Here is a 5,541-nt window from a genome sequence, read left to right as displayed (position 1 = left end):
AAAAAAAAAAAAAAAAAGAAAAGAAACGAGAATCTGTTAATGATACTCGCGTTTCTAGAAGACTCGAGAGTGCATTGACATTCGAGAAATGGTTGAAGGAGATGTAAAAGTAATTTATAAATATGAATAATTATTAATAATGTCATACCTATATGTAGAACGTTATGTAGATTCCAAAGGTTTAAGGGATGATTGTTCGAGCTGAAAAAAAATGGAAAATCGGTGAGAAAAATTTGCTTTGCTTTTATTTTTTTTTTGATTATTTAAGTGTCTTAGGGAATAAATATCCTGATACGAATTAGGATAATTGGATGATACTTGAACTTCCAAATGATGATCATAGTTTATCGGAATCTTCAATATTATTCTCTTGTTTTATACGTATACGTAAAATATTTGGTAGAATGCTGTAATAATGAATTGTTAATTAACGTATATCAATTTTTATTTCCACGTCGAGTTTTAAATAAGAAATATACGATACACTTGTGCAATATTATAATATCGTTTCGCTATAATTGATAGAAATTAGAAACAATTATTTATCCATTACTTTTGTTTATAATTTAGAAAATCGTTTAAACTTTTCTATTAGACAAAAAAGAAAAAAGTTTCAGGCATACTATACTTTTTACTACAACTAAATAATTGTATTATACGTTTAGTGTCATGGCACAAGTTGAGATTCAAGTTGTTACAATTGTACAAGAAATGTAACTTGCCTCGAGCAGGATATCTCGAACATTGCCTGTTACAGCTAACTTGTTTAATTTGTTACATGGTTGTACAAAGGAAAGGGATTCACTAGGTCATTCCTGTTTCTATTCTTGTTAATACCGGAAATTAATTATTGTTTCTTGTTATTAGTTAAAATGAAGTGAAAGTAAATGTACGTAATCCAGTCGTATATAGGTTAAAGGAATAATAGTACACGATTGAATATGATGAATTACGAACCTTTGTTTCTGTTTCACTGAAACGTAAAAAAAATTCGTTAATAAAAAAATTATTAATATATACAAACATTGTAAAATAAATAAATTATCTCGAAACAAAATTTAATTCGAAATAAACTTATGAATAAAATCACGTGTAATTTCAAACTTGATTCTTTATAAAAACTAATCCAATATGAAGATTTTGAGGATAAAAATAATTTTGAATAAACACTGTTTCGAGAAAATATTGATTCAGATATTGAAGTTAATTTATCGAGTGCAATTTCTGCGGTTTGGCAAATTTACAAAATTCCAATGAACTCACCATACCATTTGATGGAAATCCTTATTTATGAACCGTAATTTATCGACGAGCACCAGTGCATTATAGGTATATAAAAATTCTTTCCTAAAAAATTTCTTATATAAATTAATTATATAATTCCAACGTCAAACTTTCATCCCAAATTGGCGCTCACGAAATTCCAGTGACTGGGTCACTGGTCCCGGTTCGTTAAAGCAAGCTCGAGCAATCAAAATTCGCGTTTTCGTAACAACACTTACAGAAAAATCCGTCAATTTATTCGAAACGCGGAATCGCGTCAAACAATTGAAATCCTCGCTTCCCCCGCGAACTATTTGCTCGTTCTAACCCATTTTCGCCCTGGAACAATCGTTTTTTTTCATCGTTAACGAGTGAATTATCAAACGTGCCCTCGCTACACGAAGGGAAAAGCAATCGAAAGTAAAAAGAGAGAGAGAGAGAGAGAGAGAAAAAAAAGAACACGAATTTTCATAGATGCGGCACGGTCCAATCGCGATACGCTATCGACCGGAAACGCTCGCCTGTACCAATTAACACGGGAGGCTCGTTTCTCATTTAAGAACGCTTCACAATGCAAACCGTGAACAAATCAACATCGATCCGACAAACAATTTATACATTTAACCTGCTCGCCTCGGCGTTCGTACGTATACTGAAATCGACGATCGCTCGTGTTTATTTGGAAGTTACGAACTATAATACAAAGTCGACAATAAATCGTGTTTATTCGGTCGTTCTCGACTAAAATCGACGATTGATAATACGCACTCGATAATTATGGACTGAAATGAATGATTAATCGCGGGTATCCGTTAACTATCGATTAAAATCGGCGATTGGTAATGCGTACTCGATAGTTATGGATTGAAATCGGTGATTAATCACGTGCATCCGGTAACTATCGATTAAAATCGGCGATTGGTAATGCATACTCGATAGTTATGGATTGAAATCGATGATTAATCACGGTGTATTCGACGATTGTCGATTAAAATCGACGATCGGTCGTGTATATTCGATAACTGGTTGATTAATAAAATCAACGATAATGCGTATTCGATAATTATGGACCAAAATCGATGATCAATCGCATATATTCAGTAATTGTTGGCCAAAATCAACGATGAGTCGTGCATATTCAACGATTACCTACTAAAATCGACGTATATTCGGTGGATGATTGACTAAAATCGACGATTGATAATACCTATTCGATAATTATGGACCAAACTCGATGATCAATCGCATGTATTCGATGACTGTTGGTCAAAAGCGACGATCAGTGGCGTATATTCAATGGTTAGTGGCCAAAATCGACGATCAATCGTGCGTATTCAACGATTACCTACTAAAATCGGCGTATATTCGGTGGATGATTGACTAAAATCGACGATTGATAATACCTATTCGGTAATTATGGACCAAACTCGATGATCAATCGCATGTATTCGATGACTGTTGGTCAAAAGCGACGATCAGTGGCGTATATTCAATGGTTAGTGGCCAAAATCGACGATCAATCGTGCGTATTCAACGATTACCTACTAAAATCGGCGTATATTCGGTGGATGATTGACTAAAATCGACGATTGATAATACCTATTCGGTAATTATGGACCAAACTCGATGATCAATCGCATGTATTCGATGACTGTTGGTCAAAAGCGACGATCAGTGGCGTATATTCAATGGTTAGTGGCCAAAATCGACGATCAATCGTGCGTATTCAACGATTACCTACTAAAATCGGCGTATATTCGGTGGATGATTGACTAAAATCGACGATTGATAATACCTATTCGGTAATTATGGACCAAACTCGATGATCAATAGCGTGTATTCGATGGCTGTTGGCCAAAATCGACGTTCAGTCGCGTATATTTAATGGCTGTTGGCCAAAATCGACGATCGATCGCGTATATTCGATTTCATCGCGAAGAAGAGATTAACATGACCTCCATCTTCGATATATTCTTCAATATCTCTTGCCACTTCGTATTTTCAAACTAATTGAACGTTGGATTTTAATAAACGCACGCGGCCGATTGAAAACGCGGCCTAATTGGCGGGGCTCGCGTTTTCACGCGCGGCTACGCTCGAACGATGCAAAACCGCTTAGGTTCGCTGGTCCACTCGCGACACCGGTTTTCGGGACACCGCGCACAACCGGGCCATATTCTTTCGAAAAGGATCGAAAATGGGCGCGCGTGCAATTTCGAAGGCCCGGCTCCCGGGTTTCCGGTCGGCGTAACAACTCGGCCGCAAGTAAATCCGCGTGGTTGCACGCCCCGTCACGCTTCAACGAGCTTTGCTGCGCGCGAATTCGATAATGGAATATTTCTCGTGTCGGTGTGTATCTCTTCCTGTCTTACGTAACGATCGATCGATTGGGATTTCTTTCTTTCTTTTATTTTTTTTTTTTTTTTTTAACTTTTTTTTTCTGCGGTTTGAAAGGGATCGATGTGATTAATTATTTATTCACGACTTTTTTGTATCTCATGTAAGCGTGTAATTGTAAAATTATTCCTAATAGAACGTTCTTTTTATATCGAGTTTTTAAGTATTGTATAAATTCGTAAAATAGTACACGAATATTGTAAATAGCGTTAAATCTTTATGGTATAATTGTATAAGATAATATTTACAAGATGAGTGGGTGTATAAGGTGGGTCTTTCAGGGGCTAACAAGAATAATTTATAGCGAAATATATTGTTACACGTAATGGAATATAATAGATGGTAGAATATTATATTTAGAGTATTATATTCGTGAAAGTTCGTATAGAATTTATATTCTCATTCGTAAACCGAGATATCTCCATCACATCTGTGTTCTATTTCTCTCTCTTATTTCTGTTTCAATGGTTTGTAACTTAATAAATAAATCTCGATTGATATATTTATGTGTCAATTTTTAGTCTTTGTAATCGATTCTTTAAAAGTATTCTACGAATATATTATGCATTTGTATACATATATAGCTCGAGCTTACGACAATAATTGGATATTTTAAAATTTTTCTCGATTTTTAGACATTTTCGCAAAATAAATAAATAATTCGAAGATTAAGAATAATATTTGCGAGAAAATAAATAGCTATCGAAAATTTCGAAACGTGGCACGAATAGAATTTGTTAATAATTAACGATCAGCTCGATATATCTAATTAATTGAAAATAGAAATATGGAACTAATATAGATCGGTAATTTCGCGAAACTAATTTAGCGAATAAATACAATATATATGAATCGTTTAATTTTATAATGCTTAGAGATATGAAATGCATTTAGTTCCCTCCTCGTGATTATTTTATCGAAAGGAATTATACATGATTAACAATCATATTTTCATTTCACGTTGCGTTGCTTGTTTCCATTAATTTAAAATAAATATAACGCTAATAATAGAGAAATAGACATATGAAACACGTATAACAATGCGAAAATATAATTTATACCTTCGAACGTTAATAAATAACTGTTAAAAACAGTTCACGCAATCTAAATTTAATCATCATAGTAATTTAATTTAAGTAATAAGAATTTTTTAATTCCTCTTTCAAAAATCCTTCTTTCTTAGCACAAAAATTTTATAAAGTTTTAACAGAAAATCGTATTATTGCAATTCTCTCTCCAAAAAAACTACTCATTCCAGCACAAAAATAAAACGATTGTGGATCAGAGACGTCGCTTCCATCCACCAAGAAGAATCCCTATCCTCTTAATCTTCCCCTCCCTTAAACTCCACCACGACCGATAAAGTAATTTCGTCAGGAATTTTATATTTTCCAGAATACAACGTCGAACGTGAGCAAAGTGGACGTGAGCTCGCGATAACAAGGCCAGTCATTAGAGGGTGAAACGCCGTGGGTAGCGCAACGATAGAAAAAGGGAAAAGAAAAAGGGAGGGAAGGGGAAAGGGAAAAAAAAGAGAAACAAAGCTTTTGTCTTTTCCTCGCGGGGGAGGAGGCGAAAATTGTGCATCCCCGGAAAAGCGGTGCTCGCGTGTCGTTCCAGCCGCTGGTCGATGTGCTAATTAAGACGGACGAGCCACGAGGGGGATTAATGACACCCGTCGAGTCTGCCTCCGACTATCGTTACAACGTTCCGCTCGAAAGCATCGGAATACTCTTCCTAATTGCCTATCGGGCAAGAATGTTTTCGTCCCTGTTGCTGAATTAATCTGATAAGACGCGATTAATCTGATATGCAACCGAGAGGGATGAAGCGTGAATTTGTTGCATGAATCTCTAATGAATTAGTCGTTTCGTTTTGCCT

The 5,541-nt window shown here is 35.2% G+C and overlaps 1 long non-coding RNA gene across 1 annotated transcript; it reads right to left on the bottom strand.

Annotated features, from left to right (window-relative positions):
* Positions 1-722: 722 nt before the first annotated feature.
* LOC116186528 lies at positions 723-2,356 on the bottom strand. The gene is made up of 2 exons (XR_004151538.1): positions 1,264-2,356; positions 723-973 (listed from the first exon to the last, which is right to left on the bottom strand). It is a non-coding gene; the product is annotated as an uncharacterized LOC116186528 (long non-coding RNA).
* Positions 2,357-5,541: the final 3,185 nt, after the last annotated feature.

This window comes from Apis dorsata, unplaced genomic scaffold (genome assembly GCF_000469605.1).
Source record: "Apis dorsata unplaced genomic scaffold, Apis dorsata 1.3 scaffold_44, whole genome shotgun sequence".
In the NCBI taxonomy this organism is placed as follows: domain Eukaryota; kingdom Metazoa; phylum Arthropoda; class Insecta; order Hymenoptera; family Apidae; genus Apis; species Apis dorsata.
Note: the sequence above shows the minus strand (reverse complement) of the source record. Positions and strands in the feature narration are given on the sequence as shown.